This window comes from Bombina bombina, chromosome 2, assembly GCF_027579735.1.
Source record: "Bombina bombina isolate aBomBom1 chromosome 2, aBomBom1.pri, whole genome shotgun sequence".
Taxonomy (NCBI): domain Eukaryota; kingdom Metazoa; phylum Chordata; class Amphibia; order Anura; family Bombinatoridae; genus Bombina; species Bombina bombina.
The window spans coordinates 66,074,444-66,095,269 of record NC_069500.1 but is presented as its reverse complement, the minus strand read 5'-3'; the positions used below and the strand labels follow the sequence as shown (position 1 = coordinate 66,095,269).

Genomic DNA, 20,826 nt, shown 5'->3' with positions numbered 1-20,826 from the left:
GTCTTCAGAGAATTCCAGACAGCGCCCCAACCTAGCAGGCTGGCGTCTGTTGTTACGATTGTCCAGTCTGGCCTGCTGAATGGCATCCCCCTGGACAGGTGTGGCCGATAAAGCCACCATAGAAGAGAATTTCTGGTCTCTTGATTCAGATTCAGGGTAGGGGACAAATCTGAGTAATCCCCATTCCACTGACTTAGCATGCACAATTGCAGCGGTCTGAGGTGTAGGCGTGCAAAAGGTACTATGTCCATTGCCGCTACCATTAAGCCGATCACCTCCATGCATTGAGCCACTGACGGGTGTTGAATGGAATGAAGGACACGGCATGCATCCTGAAGCCTTGTTAACCTGTCTTCTGTCAGGTAAATCTTCATTTCTACAGAATCTATAAGAGTCCCCAAGAATGGAACTCTTGTGAGAGGAAAAAGAGAACTTTTCTTTTCGTTCACTTTCCATCCATGCGACCTTAGAAATGCCAGAACTAACTCTGTATGAGACTTGGCAGTTTGAAAGCTTGAAGCTTGTATTAGAATGTCGTCTAGGTACGGAGCTACCGAAATCCCTCGCGGTCTTAGTACCGCCAGAAGGGCACCCAGAACCTTTGTGAAGATTCTTGGGGCCGTAGCCAATCCGAATGGAAGAGCTACAAACTGGTAGTGCCTGTCTAGGAAGGCAAACCGTAGATACCGTTGATGATCTTTGTGAATCGGTATGTGAAGGTAAGCATCTTTTAAATCCACTGTGGTCATGTACTGACCCTTTTGGATCATAGGTAAGATTGTCCGAATAGTTTCCATTTTGAACGATGGAACTCTTAGGAATTTGTTTAGAATCTTTAAATCTAAGATTGGCCTGAAAGTTCCCTCTTTTTTGGGAACCACAAACAGGTTTGAGTAGAACCCTTGTCCTTGTTCCGACCGTGGAACTGGATGGATCACTCCCATTAATAACAGATCTTGTACACAGCGTAGAAACGCTTCTTTCTTTATCTGGTTTGTTGACAACCTTGACAGATGAAATCTCCCTTTTGGGGGAGATAATTTGAAGTCTAGAAGGTATCCTTGAGATATGATCTCCAGCGCCCAGGGATCCTGAACATCTCTTGCCCAGGCCTGAGCGAAGAGAGAAAGTCTGCCCCCCACTAGATCCGGTCCCGGATCGGGGGCTCTCGGTTCATGCTGTCTTTGGGGCAGCAGCAGGTTTCCTGGCCTGTTTGCCCTTATTCCAGGACTGGTTAGGTTTCCAGCCTTGCCTGTAACGAGCAGCAGCTCCTTCCTGTTTTGGTGCAGAGGAGGTTGACGCTGCTCCAGGTTTGAAATTCCGAAAGGGACGAAAATTAGACTGTCTAGCCTTAGCTTTGGCTTTGTCTTGAGGTAGGGCGTGGCCCTTACCTCCTGTAATGTCAGCGATAATTTCTTTCAACCCGGGCCCAAATAAAGACTGCCCTTTGAAAGGTATATTAAGTAATTTAGACTTAGAAGTAACATCAGCTGACCATGATTTTAGCCACAGTGCTCTACGTGCCTGTATGGCGAATCCAGAGTTCTTAGCCGTAAGTTTGGTTAAATGTACTACGGCCTCCGAAATGAATGAATTGGCTAGTTTAAGGACTCTAAGCCTGTCCATAATGTCGTCTAGCGTAGATGAACTAAGGTTCTCTTCCAGAGACTCAATCCAAAATGCTGCCGCAGCCGTAATCGGCGCGATACATGCAAGGGGTTGCAATATAAAACCTTGTTGAACAAACATTTTCTTAAGGTAACCCTCTAATTTTTTATCCATTGGATCTGAAAAAGCACAGCTATCCTCTACCGGGATAGTGGTACGCTTAGCTAAAGTAGAAACTGCTCCCTCCACCTTAGGGACCGTTTGCCATAAGTCCCGAGTAGTGGCGTCTATTGGAAACATCTTTCTAAATATTGGAGGGGGTGAGAACGGCACACCGGGTCTATCCCACTCCTTAGTAACAATTTCAGTTAATCTCTTAGGTATAGGAAAAACGTCAGTACTCGCCGGTACCGCAAAGTATTTATCCAACCTACACATTTTCTCTGGTATTGCAATGGTGTTACAATCATTGAGAGCTGCTAAGACCTCCCCTAGTAATGCACGGAGGTTCTCCAATTTAAATTTAAAATTTGAAATATCTGAATCCAATCTGTTTGGATCAGAACCGTCACCCACAGAATGAAGCTCTCCGTCCTCATGCTCTGCAAGCTGTGACGCAGTATCAGACATGGCCCTAGTATTGTCAGCGCACTCTGTTCTCACCCCAGAGTGATCACGCTTGCCTCTTAGTTCTGGTAATTTAGACAAAACTTCAGTCATAACAGTAGCCATATCATGTAATGTTATCTGTAATGGCCGCCCAGATGTATTAGGCGCCATAATATCACGCACCTCCCGGGCGGGAGATGCAGGTACTGCCGCGTGAGGCGAGTTAGTCGGCATAACTCTCCCCTCGCAGTTTGGTGAAATTTGTTCACATTGTACAGATTGACTTTTATTTAAAGTAGCATCAATACAGTTAGTACATAAATTTCTATTGGACTCCACCTTGGCATTGGAACAAATGACACAGATATCATTCTCTGAGTCAGACATGTTTAACACACTAGCAATAACTTGCAACCTGGTTATAATCTTTTTTAACAAAAACGTACTGTGCCTCAAAGAGGTACTTAAACGATTAAATGACAGTTGAGATAATGAACTGAAAACAGTTATAGCATCAAGTTTAAAATAACACAACTTTTAGCAAAGGTTTGTTCCCATTAGTAAATAACTAAATTTGACATAAAAAATTATAGAGTAACGTTTTTATTCACAGTCAATAAAAATTCTCACAGCTCTGCTGAGAGAATGTACCTCCCTTCAAAGAAGTTTGAAGACCCCTGAGATCTGTCAGTGAACCGGATCATGCAGGAAATATAATAGTAGCTGACTGGAATTTTTTTGATGCGTAGCAAAAGAGCGCCAAAAACGGCCCCTCCCTCTCACACACAGCAGTGAGGAGAAACGAAACTGTCACAATTTAAAGCATACAACTGCCAAGTGGAAAATAATGCCCAAACATTTATTTACTCAGTACCTCAGCAATGTAAACGATTCTACATTCCAGCAAAAACGTTTAACATGACAATATTTATTAAAAGGATTAGTGACCTTTAACAGAGTAGTTCCGGTGAAAAACCATTCCCAGAATACTGAAGTGTATACATACATGTCATTATAACGGTATAGCAGGATTTTTTCATCAATTCCATTCAGAAAATAAAAACTGCTACATACCTCAATGCAGATTCATCTGCCCGCTGTCCCCTGATCTGAAGCCTTTACCTCCCTCAGATGGCCGAGAACAGCAATATGATCTTAACTACTCCGGTTAAAATCATAGTAAAAAACTCTGGTAGATTCTTCTTCAAACTCTGCCAGAGAAGTAATAACACGCTCCGGTGCTATTGTAAAATAACAAACTTTTGATTGAAGTCATAAAAACTAAGTATAATCACCATAGTCCTCTCACACATCCTATCTAGTCGTTGGGTGCAAGAGAATGACTGGGACTGACGTAGAGGGGAGGAGCTATATCAGCTCTGCTGGGTGAATCCTCTTGCATTTCCTGTTGGGGAGGAGTTATATCCCAGAAGTAATGATGACCCGTGGACTGATCGCACATAACAGAAGAAATATATATATATATATATATATATATATATATATATGTGTATGTGTGTGTGTGTGTGTGTGTGTGTGTGTGTTCAACACTGCAGAAAAACCTGACTTATTTACACAATCACATAATAAAAGCACATGACAAACCTATTATCTTAAAGGGCTATGAAACCCTATTTTTTTCTTTCATGATTCAGATTAAGCAGTTTTCTAATTTAATCCTATTATCAAATTTTCTTAGTTCTGTTGGTATCTTTATTTGAAAAGGCAGGAATGTAAGCTTAGGAGCCGGCCCATTTTTGGTTCAGCATTCTGGGAAGTGTTTGCTATATATTTAGTTACCAATCAGCAAGTGCTACCCATGTTCTGTACCAAAAATGGGCCGGCTCCTAAGCTTACATTCTTGCCTTTTCAAATAAAGATACCAAGAGAACAAAGAAAAATTGATAATAGGAGTAAATTAGAAAGCTGCTTAAAAATTGCATTCTCTATCTGAATGATGAAAGAAAAAATCTGTGTTTCATGTCCCTTTAACCAGCCCCACCTTATGTCATATGCACAATCTAATTAGTCTCCATACAAATGGGCTGCAAGAAGGGTTTGGGAATCCTGTTATTCCAGCAGCCACTAAAAATATCCTCATGGTCAGGGTTTTCTGTGAGGCTGCAGGTAGAGACGTTCTGCATTTTACAGCAGTGTTTCAGTTACACGAATCACAAGGGATTAGAGACACATCAGATTATACCAGCTGCAGAGTATTAAATGTATGGGAAGTTATTATTGTATATGAAATAGCTGCTTTTGCTCCGTATTTTACGCTCAGGAGTGTCTTAAAGGGATAAGAAACCCAATTTTTTTTCTTTCTTTCATGATTCAGATAGAGCATGTAATTTTAAGCAACTTTCTAATTTACTCCTATTATCAATTTTGTTTGTTCTTTTGGGATCTTTATTTGAAAAGCAGAAATGTAAAGCTTAGGAGCCAGCCCATTTTTGGTTCAGAACCTGGGTAGCACTTGCTGATTTATGTATAAATGTAGCCACCAATCGCTACCCAGGGTGCTAAAGCAAAAATAGGCTGGCTCCTAAGCTTACATATCTTCTTCTAAATAAAGAGAACAACGAAAAATCAAAAAAGGAGAACATTAGACAGTTGCTTAAAATTGCATGCTCTATCTGAACGTTGAAAGACAAAATTTGGGTTTAACATTCCTTTAAGCAGTATATGAACAAGCTTTTACATTTTTTTAAAGATTGTGCTCCTAAGCCTACCTCAGTATGCTCTCATGGAAACCAAAGGGGATAAATTGGAAAGTTTTTTAAATTGTGCACCCTATATAAATCATGAAAGTTTAATACAAACTGATGTGCTCCTTTAAGCAGACTTACAATATATGTATTGCTGAATTTATACATAGCTATAGAGCAGGACATAATCTAGGGAAGGAAGACACACTCCGAATTACAGGAAAATAAACCGCACACAGGAATCAACCATGCACAAAACCAGTGGGATAAAAACATAAGGATGAAAGCTCTCTCTAACGCGGTACACGTTAGTTTTTCTTCTGTATATTTGTTGCCTTTCTTACAACAGCATTAGAATCTAGTGTGTATGAATTAGCTTGCCCTAGTTACCTATGCAATAAGTCAGGAACTATACTGGTGGCCCTCGTTTTACAACGGTTCAATTTACACCGTTTCAGAATAACAACCTTTATTTCCAGTCATGTGACTGCTATTGAAAAGCATTGAGAAGCAGTGCATTTATTAAAATAGCCAATAGGTGGAGCTGTCCACTTGTGTTGCAGCAAAGTAAAGCAAGCTGAAATTAATCAGTTTAACCAGACCTGAGCTATCAAGCAGATTTCAAAGGAACAAGATCTTCCCATCTATAAATCAGTCCAGATTGGAATGCATAGAAATAAATGTAAAGTGCAAGTGAAGTCTGTGTTGTGTGATTATTGTATTAGGTTTATAATGCTGTTTAGCAAATGTTTTTGTTCATTTAAGTTAGTTTAATTATATATTCTGTGCTATGTGACTATTTTATTAGGTTTATAATGCTGTTTAGCATTTAAAGTCTTCATTTCAAAGTTTTAAAAATAATGTATTAGGTGTTACTTATGACAATTTTGAGAGGGGCCTGGAACCTATCTCCCTCACTTCCCATTGATTTACATTATAAACTGGGTTTCAATTTACAACCATTCCTTCTGGAACCTAACCACGGCGTAAACTGAGGGCTACCTGTATTAGGAATTGGTTAACATACAAAAGCATATATGAATATACATAAAAGGAATTCTCGCACGCTTTTCACTGAGCGACTTGGAAGCTAAAGCGTACACAGGCAATGGAATCGAAGATCATCATATAAAAAGTTCTCTCTCATTGTATTAAATAAAATTGCAGTAGAAAAGGCAAGTTTGTGATTCTTTATCATTAAAAATAAATTGTGACATACAAATACATTTTTTTTTTGGAAGTACACTTGTAACGTGTCAAAAATACATTCTAGTTCCCATTTTACAAAAGGACTTGTGATGTTGCAGCATTCATTTTAGTAGTTTGATTGGGAACTATCAAAAACAATATTCCTTAGTACATTATTATTTTAAAACAAGGTAGAATAAGCACTCTGGGAATGTTAAAGCATGTTGTATGGTAAAACATTAACAACATACACTGAAAGAAGACACGCTTCAGTGAGTTTTTGCTGCTACCATGAAAACTGTAATTAAAACATCAAAATCAATATTCCTCTGTGAAGTGTTATGCAAAAAGAGAATACTCACTGCTGGCATGTTAAAGGGACAGTCAAGTCCAAAAAAAACTTTAATGATTCAAATAGGGCATGTCATTTTAAACAACTTTCCAATTTACTTTTATCACCAATTTTGCTTTGTTCTCTTGGTATTCTTAGTTGAAAGCTAAACCTAGGAGGTTCATATGCTAATTTTTTTAGACCTTGAAGGCCGCCTCTAATCTAAATGCATTTTGATAGTTTTTCACCACTAGAGGGCATTAGTTCACGTGTTTCATATAGATAACATTGAGCTCCTGCATGTGAATTTAACATGGAGACAGCTCTGATTGGCTAAACTGCAAGTCTGTCAAAAGAACTGAAATAAGGGGGCAGTCTGCTGAGGCTTAGATACAAGGTAATTACAGAGGTAAAACGTGTATAATTATAACTGTATTGGTTATGCAAAACTGGGGAATTGGTAATTGGTAATTAAGGGATTATCTATCTTTTAAAACAACAAAAATTCTGGTGTTGACTGTCCCTTTAAGACTTGAATTTACCATTAGGCCAAAGTTCGCAGCTGCTTTAAAGGGACAGTCAACACCAGCATTTTTGTTGTTTTAAAAGATAGATAATCCCTTAAAGGGACACTGAACCCAATTATTTATTTTGTGATTCAGATAGAGCATGCCATTTTAAGCAACTTTCTAATTTACTCCTCTTATCAATTTTTGTTTGTTCACTTGCTATCTTTATTTAAAAAAGAAGGCATCTTAGCTTCTTTTTTGGTTCAGCACTCTGTACAGATCTTTTTTATTGGTGCATTCATTTATCCACCAATCAGCAAGAATAACCCAGGTTATTCACCAAAAATGGACCGGCATCTAAACTTACATTCTTGCATTTCAAATAAAGATACCAAGAGAATGAAGAAAAATTGATAATTTGGAGTAAATTAGAAAGTTGCTTAAAATTGCATGCTCTATCTGAATCACAAAAGAAAAAAATTGGGTCCCTTTAATTATTCGATAGGACTGTAAAGTAAAGTATATAACATATTATACATTATAGTACTTTTAGATATTGTGCACATTTTATCGTCTCATTGAGAAATTATTAAATATGACTTTTTATTGCAAGAAAGGAAAAGACACCCCCAGGACAGCATAAATACAAGAACAATACACATGGTTAATTTTAGCTATACAATAATGTGACAAGGAAACCCACCAGCTGGAGGGCAAAAACCAGTTAGTATCCCCACAATGCCACACTCTCTGTAAAAAAAATCCCTGCAAACAGACTATATGTGATCTGCATTGACATGATGGTACCCAATATTGACTGCAGCTGCACAATAATCTAAAATTCCAGTTTCCCATGTGCATTAGCAAATATTTGATGGTCAGCGTATAATATAGAGGGGTATGATAATAAATTTGGCCTCCATTTATAATTATACTGGGTGATGTAATTTTCTAAATGGAATGATTTTGTGTGCTTATTAATTTAAGTATAATTATATTGCTATCAATTATGGCAGTTCAGTTATAACCGAGCCACTTATAAGTTGACACTATCCTATGATTGCTACTTACCTTACAACACCTGGTTGCATCAGACTAGTCCATAAGTCTCCTCAGGGTGGTTTATCTGCCCCATATAGCCTGATAAACAGAGCAGCCCACTGATTGGTGGAACCAAACCTTGGGGAATGAAGTGCTTCTGTGAGCGTGCAAGCCTACAGCTGGCTGCTAGCAGCTTGAAATATAGATAAGGGCGCGCCGTGCCGCTTCTCACCATAGATCTCTCAGTAAATTCAGCTGCATGGATTGGAGGACTCCTTGGGGCAGCCTTTTTCCCTCGTATTATCTAATCCGATCTAGCTGCAGATCTTCACCGCCTCCAGACTCATAAGGTCTTAAAAAAAGCCACCATTAAAAAAAAAATATTATATAAAAAAAAACTTTTTTTCATGGCAGTTTTTTCTTTCAACTCACACTTGACTGTCGGGCCCCTGGGAGAAAATTGGGAGGCTAGAGAAATAATATGGGAGCCGGGAGACAAGTGATTTTTTTTTTTTTATTGAACTACAGGAGAAAAAAAATCTTCCAAAAGGAAAAATTGTATTGTATTTCCAAAAAACAAAAAGTATAATTCCAAAAAAGAACATTGTACTTATAAAAAAAAATAGTATTTGTAAATAAAGATTTGCTATCTAAAAATAAATTATAGTTTAAAAAAAAAAAAAATGTATTTGAAATTGGAATGTAAGCATAAGAGGCGGCCCATTTTTGGTTCAGCAAGTGGGTAGCGCCTGCTGATTGGTGGCTGAATGTTGCCACCAATCAGCAAGCGCTACCCAGGTGCTGAGTCGAAAATGGGCCGGCTCCTATGCTTACATTCTTTATAAAATAAAGATAGCAAGAAAACGGAAGAAAATTATAATAGGAGTAAATTAGAAAGTTGCGTGCTCTATCTGAATCAAAAGAAATTGGGTTTTGTGTCCGTTTAAACTTCCTAACACGTTAAATTCATGAGGTATGCAATTAACCCTTTCATATCACGTTTGATTACTCTTTAATGAACAATTTTATAACCACCACTTAAAAGGGACCTTAGTCATTTTGTATATCAAAAGTGAATATCAATAAGTAAGCAGCTGAATTACACTACAAAATATATGAATATAAAACACATTTAATACTATCATTTTCAGGGGAAAATGCATAGAAACAGATAAAATAAATAATGCATATAATTTATCATTTAAAAAGAACACTAAACACCTGGTGATTTTTTTATATATATATAAAATATGTAGTTATGTGTAATGAAACAACTTTCCAATATACTATCATTATTGTCTTGTAATTACAAGGGGTTTTCTGTCCCTTTAATGGAGAATTCCAGTTTCAGTTTAATTTATCACAATCATGAATGAGTATTCTGATTATAATTATATTTCTGAACATGTTTTTATCATTTAAGAGTGATTTTTTTTCTCACTATTTAACATTTTAATTAAATGGGTAACAAGGGTTCGTGTGTTGAAAAAAGTAGAGAGCATCAGAAAAACAGCTTTTAAATCAATCATAAAATTATTAGATAAAATTATTAAAAAAGCAGGCAGACTGCTCTCATAAGACTTGATATAGGTTAGATTGTAGGGTACCATTGTTTGATGTAAATAAAAAAATAAAATAATTTGTTACCGTTTCTCCACTCTTCTCCCCTCCAGGGGGCTCTGAGTTGGGGCCACCCTAAAGCACACATTTCTAGTGCACAGGTAAAATAAACAGCTGATTAGTTATTTTACCTGCTCTCACCCAATGTAATCCTGAAAATCTGGCCTGTTAGAGAGGCCTGAGGGCCAGTGCTATAGACCAATTGGTTTCTTGCTGTTTGTTTCCCTTTAAAAAGTAAACAAATCTGATTTGCAAGCAGATGTAACTGAGATTTTTCATCAACTTGTCCCAGATACAGAACCCTCCATGCTTTTGATGGACAGGGTGCATAGAGCCTTAACCAAACCCTCTCAATCCAAGACAAGAGATGTAGTAGTCAAACTACATTATTTCCATGTTAAAGAACTAATACTTCAAGCTGCAAGACAAGCACGCACAATTACATATGAAGGGCATAATATCCAGATATTTACAGATCTATCACCAGTGACACTAAGAAGGCGAAGAGAATTGAAACCAGTAGTGACAGCCCTCATAAGAGAAAAATTGAGATATAGATGGAACTTTCCGTTCAAATTAATCTTCACATGTAAGAACTCCACCTATTCATGCACCACGGTTGAAGAGGGACGGTTGCTGCTTGCCAAGCTTGAGATTCCAATAGAGGAAGATGTTTCGCCGGACCTCCCACAAACCACTAGGAGACTACCACAGAAAGAATGGACTGAGGTAAATAGGAATGGGAGACCTAAAAAACCCAAATCTAATGTCACAAGAGAAGATGGTGGAAGCAACAATAGCACAGAGGCATACCCAGTGCCGTGATTCTCTCAACAGAGACAGCTTCGAGGTTTGATAAAGAGAAAAAGAAAACCGAAGTGTGATCTATGGATCATACAATGATAATAATAATATTTAAGATGAAGGTACTGTTACCAGAACGATGAACAATGTTGAAAGGGGGTAATCTCATTGTTTGCTTGCTCTCCTCTACCCTAATTATTCATTCTTCTTTACCCCCAGCTTTTTCCCACTCATTCCCTTCTAACCTTCCCCTAATACTAATACTTGATATTCACTGATGCTAATACCAAGGATATGATTGGTTCTCTAAAATCTGCCTTATGTGATAAGATGAGATCATAGATCAATATATGTTAGTTCCAGAGTTGATTATATTGTTTATTTTTATTTAAAACAAGAAAAACGTTCAAATGTTATTCAGTTGTTCAAACACACTAAGTTTTATGTTAATGTTATGTTTTTATATATGTTTATATGCAGTCTCAAGTGTCATCAAAATAGAAGTTCACAAGACAATTAATATAAAGGGTAATATTCGAGGTATTAAGAATGTTGCTTTCCTAAGATGTTCAGGTATAAAGGTAAGAGGTATAGATAGGCGACTTATAAAGAGGACCTATATAAGCAGTGCTCGCGGTAAGAAGTCATATTCATTAGATTAATTTCACACAATGTTAGGGGGCTTAACTCCAACACAAAAAGGAAAAAAGCTATTATAGATTACAAGGCCCAGAAAGCCCAAATAATAATGCTCCAAGAAACGCACTTCACCTCAGATGTAACACCTAAATATTGGGATAAGAGCTTTCCATTGCAATATCATGCATTCACTGACAAGAAAAAATGCGGAGTTTCCATCCTCATACATACCTCTCTGAACTTTAAGGAGGAAGAGATAGTTAAAGATAAGGGAGGGAGATTTCTAATAGTCAAGGGGACAATCCATAACGTCCCAGTGGTATTAATGAATGTATATGCACCCAATGAGAATCAGGGCCCCTTCATTACTAAAATAGGCAGACTACTCCTGTCATGGAAGAGAAATAAAATCATAATAGGAGGAGATTTTAATTTAACGTTAAATGACGATCTAGATAGAACTTCACAAACACCCCATAAAAAAAGGAGAACAACACCAGCCCAACAGCTTCTAGCTGACTTATTACTAGACTTCAATCTAATAGACAGTTGGAGGGCACTTAACAAGGGAACTAAAGATTTCACTTATTACTCCACAGTGCATGGTACCCATTCAAGAATAGACTTGATCCTAATCAGTCAGGTCCTATTGCCACTGGTAAAGCTAGCGTTTATTCATAACTGTTCATGGTCTGATCACGATATGATGATAATTGATCTAGAGGGAATGATCAACCCCAATAGAATTAGATCCTGGTCACTCCACCCTAGCCTACTTCAGAATACCATTGTTCTTCAGAAAGTACAGCAGCACATTAAAGATTTTGTAGATATTAATGCAGGATCAACGTCCAATCCAAATTTTGTATGGAGTGCACTTAAGGCCTCTGTGAGAGGCCTGCTAATTGCCGAATCTAACAAAATAAAGAAGAATTATAATGCCAAACTAGATAGCTTGAGGGTAGAAATTGCTGCACTCAGAGAACAAATAAAAAAAAGCCCCCAAAAAAAGGTCTTAAAATTACTTAAAATTAAAAACGAAGAAATAAACAAACTATTAGATAGAGAAGTGATCCAGTCGATAAAAGCGGTAGACACCAGATATTATATTTACGCAAACAAACCAGATAGGATGCTGGCAAATAAACTAAAAGACCTGACAAGGGCGACTACAATCCCACAAATACAAACTACCTTGGGACAAGTCACAAATGATCCCCAACAAATAGCCAATGAGTTTGCCAACTTTTATAACAATCTTTATAATTTACCTAGTAGTAATACAAATAATAACAAGAGAGAAGAATTGAGTAGATTCCTAGAAGATAGCAAATTAAAAACTATCACAGAAGAAGAACTAGAGAATTTGAACTCCCCCATAACAATACAAGAGATTATGCTGGCTATCAAAGAACTTAAAAGAAACAAAGCACCAGGCCCTGATGGGTTTCCAGGCTCATTTTATAAAGACCTGCAGTTATCACTGGCTCCCCAATTGAGGATACTGTTTAATAACATCTTGCAAGGAGTAGATATTCCCCCAGATTTGTTGACTGCAAGGGTGACGGTCATTCCAAAACCTGGCAAGAGCAAACAATACTGCCAAAATTACCGGCCAATTTCCTTAATCAACCAGGACCTAAAATTATTCACAAAAATTTTGGCTAACCGATTGACCCTACCCGTTAGAAATTTGATAGACAATGACCAAGTGGGTTTCATCTTGCAAAGAGAGGCACCAGATAACACTAGGAAAGTGATTGACCTGATTAATTATGCGACAGTTGGGAAGATGCCTTCTCTGTTTCTAGCATTGGACGCAGAGAAGGCATTTGATAGAGTTAACTGGGAATACATGTTTGCAGTGCTTAGCAAAATGGGATTTAAAGGCCCCTTCACTACTGCCTTAAAAAAGATATATTCAAGCCCAGATGCATACATAAGACTCTCAGGGTATCAATCAGACAGAATAAAAATCCATAATGGCACAAGACAAGGTTGCCCCCTGTCACCCCTACTTTTTGCTCTATGTATTGAGCCATTGGCGGTTAGGATAAGGGATAATCCAAATATTGCAGGTATACGGGTGGGGGATAAGGAATATAAAATTTCATTATTTGCTGATGACGTCATCCTTGCAGTCACAAAACCTTTACTTTCGCTCCCGATGGTATATTCCATAATAAATAAATTTGGACAGTTGTCTGGATATAAAATTAATGAAGGCAAGTGTGAGGCCCTTAGCACATATCTCCCAAAGCCAACAAAGAAATTATTAGAAATTAACTTTACATTTAAATGGGCCAAATCATCTCTCAAATATCTAGGAATCAACCTCACAAAAGATGTGCACTTACTTTATAGGGAAAATTATGTCCCCATGTTCACACACATTAGAGAGCTATTAGTGAAATGGACTAAATTTAACATCTCCCTGTATGGAAGAGTAATATCTGTCAAAATGACAATATTGCCCAAACTCCTATACCTATTCAGAACACTCCCAATTTCAATACCGTTGTCAGAATTATATGTAATGCAGAAGGCAATTTTAAAATTCATTTGGGGAGGGAAAAGGGCTAGAATAAACAAACACAATATGATGAGACATAGGGGAGAGGGAGGCATCGGATTACCTAACCTAATATCATATTATTATGCAGCTAGATTGGCCCAGACCACACAATGGTTTAAATTAGGACTTACACCACAATGGGTCCAACTAGAAAAAGACATGCTTAATGTAAGAAGATTGGATAATATTCTTTGGGCAACACAACAAAACAGACCCGGTCACATCAAACAGTTCATTGCGATCACACACACTGCTTTTATTTGGGACACAGCGACTAGGAAGTATCATTTACTCAACGAGAGGTCCAGACTGACCCCGCTCTCCCCTCTTGAATCTTTAGTTGACATACATACTCAAAGGAAATGGGAGAATAAAGGCCTCTACCGAATAGCAGATGTTTATGTTAATAGTGACCTACTATCCTTCTCTCAATATGCAGAGCTAGGCACACCCGGGCAAAATGAGTGGTTCCACTACTTACAACTTAAATCCAGAGTTCGAGAGATAATGGGATTAGATAAGCCTCCAAACAATACTATATTAGAATCACTATGTTTATCGAAGGAGGTTAGGAGGGGACTGATAGCATTGCTCTATCCGGCTATTAATGGTGGCTCAAATAGGGACAAGAGTGTAATAATGACTAAATGGGAACAGGATTTGGGCAGGACATGGACAATAGATAATTGGGTATCAAACATTAATAGAGGTCTATCGTTTTCTCCAAATGCCATGTTGAAGGAAAACTATATTAAAGTACTCTATAAATGGTACATATATCCCACAAGATTTGCCAATACACAGGACAGCAGGCCCCACTTGTGCTACAGGGGTTGTGGGGAGGAAGGGACATACTTACACATGTGGTGGCATTGTGGAAAGGTTACAGAGATTTGGAATCAGACTTCAAGGTATCTAAGCCTAATTCTAGAAACTAATATCACACTTACCCCTGAACAGGCTTTGCTTCATTTTCCTCCAGATAATAAAGTGAAAAGACATCACAAGCTAATAGCCTTGATCTGCACGGTTGTGAGAGTAAGCATAGCTAGATTTTGGAAGGTGGATCCACCCTCATTTGAATATATTAAAAGTAGAATAGATTATCACTTTACAATGAGTAGCGCCTCGGCAGAGCTTCTTAATACCAGGGATAAGTTTATACAACAGTGGGAACCATATATTATGTATACTGAAAAAGAAAATAGAGCTAGAATCCTAGCAAACCAACAAGATCAGTAGGAAACAATCCGGTTAGAGTGCCTCAATGAGTGAGATAATTGAGTCTTCAGGAGCAAGATGAATGGGTAGAGATGAGGGGGGGAGGAAATAGGGATTTGATCATGATTGAGATTGAGTCAGGCTAGATGGAAAGCGGAATTAACACACCATTATATTTTGGAATATTACTGAAAGGTCGATAAACCAAAATTACTCTTGTCTTGTGTGGAAAACTCACATATTCAATCACTTGAAGGCTGTAATGTTATTGTATTTGTATTTTTTGTTTTTATGTTTCTAACTGTTATTTAAGATGCTGTATGTAATAACATTCAAAAGTCAATAAAAAAAACTTTCATATAAAAAGTAAACAAATCTGTATATTACATATTTACACAATACAATGTGTCCCCTGCAGCCAGAGACTTTGCATGTTACAATACCGCTTTGTGCACATGTCTTAGTGTCACAGCATTCATATGAGGCAACAAAATTCCATTCATACTATGAGTGTAAGCAGGAATGTAAAGAATTATTTTAGACCGCATAGTAATGCTTCTTAAAAGCCTGTATAAACATCAAGGCAGGTTTTACAATCAGTTCAGGCTTGTGCCAGAACTAGGGCACTGCTCTGTGAAACCTCAGCTGATAGACTTGTTCTACATAAAGCATGTAGTGCGGGTCATGAGAGGAAGAGAACGATTCTCACCCAGATATAATAAGGATTATACTCCGAGTGTCTTCCCTTAGTACACAAAATATTTTGCACATAAAGTCCTCTACTTATTTTGTGAAGTTTGACACCTGATATTATTTATATGTCTGCTATACCCAATGAATACCACAAAACAAGAAATGAATGTAATTGGATAATATGTAGGCTGAGGGAGTTATCTGGGTATTGCCTATACCAGGTTGGTGAACAATTTTGAGAATGTGTGCCAATAATCTTCTACAAACAAATTGTTGTCTGTCGGTCTGTGTATTAAAGTATTATTAGTATTATGTGCCTTTAAATGTGGGATTCATATATTTCCCTTTATGTGTTTAGGGTCAGAAAAATACATAAGAGAGAAAAAAAAAAATGAATAGGCTGGCGAGAATACGAACACATACTTCAACCTTGGCTGTGCCTAATCGGGTATGGCGCAGAATAACACCCCTATTATGGTTTAACAGTATAAGAAGGGGATTTCTTTAAAAATTAAAAAGGTTTATTGAAATGAAGCATTTTAAAATTTAAAACAGACATAAGTCTATAAAAATCTATGCACACTCCAGATGATGCACAAAATCATATATACTAACCAAAAGCTAAGCACGCTCTCAAATCCACACATGGGGCACTTTGGAGATGCTGATCTCAGTGTCAAAAAGAAAAAAAAATATTAAAGGGACACTGAACCCAATTTTTTCTTTCATAATTCAGATAGAGCATGACATTTTAAGCAACTTACTAATCGAATCCTATTATCAAATTTTCTTCATTCTCTTGGAAGATACCAACATATTGACAGACTGACTACAGATACATCTCATTACATTGCTATTCCTTTGACCGCTGCTTACCAGCTGAGCTATGTCGTTTTTACCACTCTGTGCTACGTCAGACTATTTTGTTGCAATTCAATCACTAATGAAGCAAATCAGCAGTGACAAAAGCACAACAAACAGCTGCAGATCATACACTTACTCCTGCAAAATTGTGATAAACAAAAATGTGCATGTTTCAGAGGAATTGCATTCTTAATCTGCCAGAGTGGCCTACAGTGAATTTTCTGTTTAGCAGCCGCAATTCCAGTATCATCTCTGCCTGCTTCTCTGACACTTTGCAGGAACATCACTGTGTCACAACGAACGCTCTATATGAGCTCACGTCACAGGGTCTAGATATCATTTTCTCTTGCCATCTTCCCTGACAAGTCTGCTTGTACCAGAACATTGGGCCTGTGTGTGCTGGGGAAACGTCTCCTCTAGTAAAACAGGCTAATGTCACAAGACAAGGTGGCCAAGCATCTGACACACATGAACCGCACCCACCTTCTAAATGCATTTACACTGGTCACTTATTGGATCACGTCTCTAGCAGCCAACCGAGTTTAAATAGAATCCCAGTCATGGCTAGAAGCCAATTTCTCATCCATCCTGTGTACCACATATTAAATGCCTCTTCTGTAGTACAATTACTAGGAGAGCTTTAGGGGCAGTAAACACATTGTAATTACAAGACATATATGTTGTGTTGCTGTATAGAATAACATATCAGTCAGCCAAGTCTAAACATTTATAAAACAAGTAAACATAATTTTACTGCAATTGTTTATCAAAGGTGAAACTACCCCCACAATTTGCCTTTTTGGAGAAGCCAATCTAGGGCTTTAGTTTGCAGACAATAAGGTTATCCACTGTCATAATGTTGGTATAAAATACATTGTTTTGCAGTTAGTATCAGTTAAATCCAGTTAGGGGCATGTGTGTAGCAGGGTTAGCCTCAATAAGTCTGCAGGGTGAATTTCAAGGTCTGACGATTATAAATTGCTCAGAGTGCAAAAAAAAATCAAAGTATACTGCAACATTGTTTCATTGCATTTCCTATAGAAATCTCAAGGTGTTAACTGTCCCTTTGAAAATAGAAAGGTAACACAGAAGTATAATTTTGTATAGATCTACAGAAATTAACCTAGTACAACGTGCATTAAAGTTAATTTGACAAATCATATTACTATTTCATTTAAAGAAATGCACAAAAAACAAGAGTGGTTAATAGGTATAAATAATAGAAGCTAGCAGTTTATTTTTGTATTGCAAAACCTGGTGATACTTATGCCTAATAAAAGACATCAAATGACAGACATCTAAAAACTACAGCACAAAAACAACAACACAACTCCTTATTAAACAGCACATTAATAAATGACAATGCAGAACACATCCTTTAATATGAATGTTTCTTCTGAAATGAAACAGTCAGCTGTTTACATTCCTCTGACAATTGTGTGCACAGCTGCCAAGAACTATACACACATGCACTGATGGGGACACTACACAAATTGCTGCCCCCTATTTTAAATACATTATTCATTACTTCAAACAAAGCAAAAGACAGTGACAATAGAGGGTTGGTATGATTCTTAATACAAAACAGGAATTACATATTCGCTATATCAGTGCATAGAATAATGACAGATGCCAGAGTGGGTCAAATAATAATCAATAACATACAGAAGCCTTAGAGAATTTTCTGTGCATGAGAAACATCACATGGGAAGAACTATGGCCTAGCAATCTCTGTCACCGGCAATGACAGGCATTTGGGGAGGAACCAGCTGGAATAGGCCACATCCTCTTGTGCATCAGATGTTAAAACACAGCACTCACATGCAGGAAAACAATGAGAAAGAGCAATCTGGTACTCATCAGCAAACCTTTCCTATGAACAGGTTCAGAAGGGTTCAGTCTGTCACCATGACCACCCCAGTCTCATCATCCCAGTAGAGTATAGTTAGGCATCCCATAAGGGCTTTAGCAGTCAAAAAAGCAATGAGCTCAGGCACATCAACCATCAGCAGTGGGCTCCAGCTCTATGCACACCAGCAGGGATCAGGCAGTCACATTAGTAAAAATCAGTCATATCAGCAACAGGCTCAAGCACATAAGCAGAGGGCTAAGGTAAACCAACTGTCAAACCAGTAGGGGTTAAGCAGGCATATCAGCAGAGGGTTCAGGAAGACACATCAGCAGTGGACTCAGTCACAGAAGCAGAGGGCTCAGGCAGTCACATTAGCAGTGGACTCAGTCACCTCAGCAGAAGGATCAGGCAGGCAACATCACTAGAGGGCTCAGGCAGGCACCATCACTAGAGGGATCAGGCAGACAACATCACTAGAGGGCACAGGCAGGCACCATCACTAGAGGGCACAGGCAGGCACCATCACTAGAGGTCTCAGGCAGGCACCATCACTAGAGGTCTCAGGCAGGCACCATCACTAGAGGTCTCAGGCAGGCACCATCACTAGAGGTCTCAGGCAGGCACCATCACTAGAGGTCTCAGGCAGGCACCATCACTAGAGGGCTCAGGCAGGCACCATCACTAGAGGGCTCAGGCAGGCACCATCACTAGAGGGCTCAGGCAGGCACCATCACTAGAGGGCTCAGGCAGGCACCATCACTAGAGGGCTCAGGCAGGCACCATCACTAGAGGGCTCAGGCAGGCACCATCACTAGAGGGCTCAGGCAGGCACCATCACTAGAGGGCTCAGGCAGGCACCATCACTAGAGGGCTCAGGCAGGCACCATCACTAGAGGACACAGGCAGGCAACATCACTAGAGGACACAGGCAGGCAACATCACTAGAGGACACAGGCAGGCAACATCACTAGAGGGCTCAGGCAGGCAACATCACTAGAGGGCTCAGGCAGGCAACATCACTAGAGGGCTCAGGCAGGCAACATCACTAGAGGGCTCAGGCAGGCAACATCACTAGAGGGCTCAGGCAGGCAACATCACTAGAGGGCTCAGGCAGGCAACATCACTAGAGGGCTCAGGCAGGCAACATCACTAGAGGGCTCAGGCAGGCACCATCACTAGAGGGCTCAGGCAGGCACCATCACTAGAGGGATCAGGCAGGCAACATCACTAGAGGGCACAGGCAGGCAACATCACTAGAGGGCACAGGCAGGCAACATCACTAGAGGGCACAGGCAGGCAACATCACTAGAGGGCATAGGCAGGCACCATCACTAGAGGGCACAGGCAGGCAACATCACTAGAGGGCACAGGCAGGCAACATCACTAGAGGGCACAGGCAGGCAACATCACTAGAGGGCACAGGCAGGCAACATCACTAGAGGGCACAGGCAGGCAACATCACTAGAGGGCACAGGCAGGCACCATCACTAGAGGGCTCAGGCAGGCAACATCACTAGAGGGCTCAGGCAGGCAACATCACTAGAGGGCTCAGGCAGGCAACATCACTGGAGGGCTCAGGCAGGCAACATCACTGGAGGGCACAGGCAGGCAACATCACTAGAGGTCTCAGGCAGGCAACATCACTAGAGGTCTCAGGCAGGCAACATCACTAGAGGTCTCAGGCAGGCAACATCACTAGAGGTCTCAGGCAGGCAACATCACTAGAGGTCTCAGGCAGGCAACATCACTAGAGGTCTCAGGCAGGCAACATCACTAGAGGTCTCAGGCAGGCAACATCACTGGAGGGCTCAGGCAGGCAACATCACTGGAGGGCTCAGGCAGGCAACATCACTAGAGGGCACAGGCAGGCAACATCACTAGAGGGCACAGGCAGGCACCATCACTAGAGGGCACAGGCAGGCAACATCACTAGAGGGCTCAGGCAGGCAACATCACTAGAGGGCTCAGGCAGGCAACATCACTAGAGGGCTCAGGCAGGCAACATCACTAGAGGGCTCAGGCAGGCACACTAAACCCCCAACGGGATTCATTCTCTACAAACAACTCATGGGTTCTATACAACGTCCACACACCGAGACATAATGTACCAAAAGCACAGCAGTAGGAACCAGGCAGTGCAAGTTACTTTTGTATCCACACGTTGCTTTATGTGCAGTGATAACAAATACTAAGCTAAGAGATGCTCCAGCAGCTGCTACCTACCTTGGGCGTGGGTGCTGAGGTCCCAGGGTGGCTGCGGTATTCCAGGCCACCTCCCTACGCCAGCCTCTGGGCTGTAAGCCTCATGTGTCCCGGAAGAGCCCAGCCGCCTGGTCAGTAAGCCCAGAATCTGGCTCTGAGTTGACACTGGGCAGAGAATGCAGGAATGTGACGTCATGACACGCCCCTGAACACCACGTGGAGAGCCCACAGCAGGCTGGGAAATGTAGTACAAGCAATGCAAACGTCAGTAGCCAGGAGACAGCTGGTATTCACCATCTGAATATGTGTAATCGGTGAGGTATATGCATTATTAAGATTACTGACAGTAATGCATTAAACGTTAG

At 39.7% G+C, this 20,826-nt stretch overlaps 1 protein-coding gene across 1 annotated transcript in view; it reads right to left on the bottom strand.

Annotated features, from left to right (window-relative positions):
- CTIF (cap binding complex dependent translation initiation factor) overlaps positions 1-20,620 on the bottom strand; it is a 621,404-nt gene extending 600,784 nt beyond the window's left edge. The window contains exon 1 of the mRNA XM_053701096.1: positions 20,483-20,620. The gene's annotated coding sequence lies outside the window, so the exon portion shown is untranslated. The remainder of the gene's footprint in view (positions 1-20,482) is intronic.
- Between the last annotated feature and the right edge of the window lie 206 nt (positions 20,621-20,826).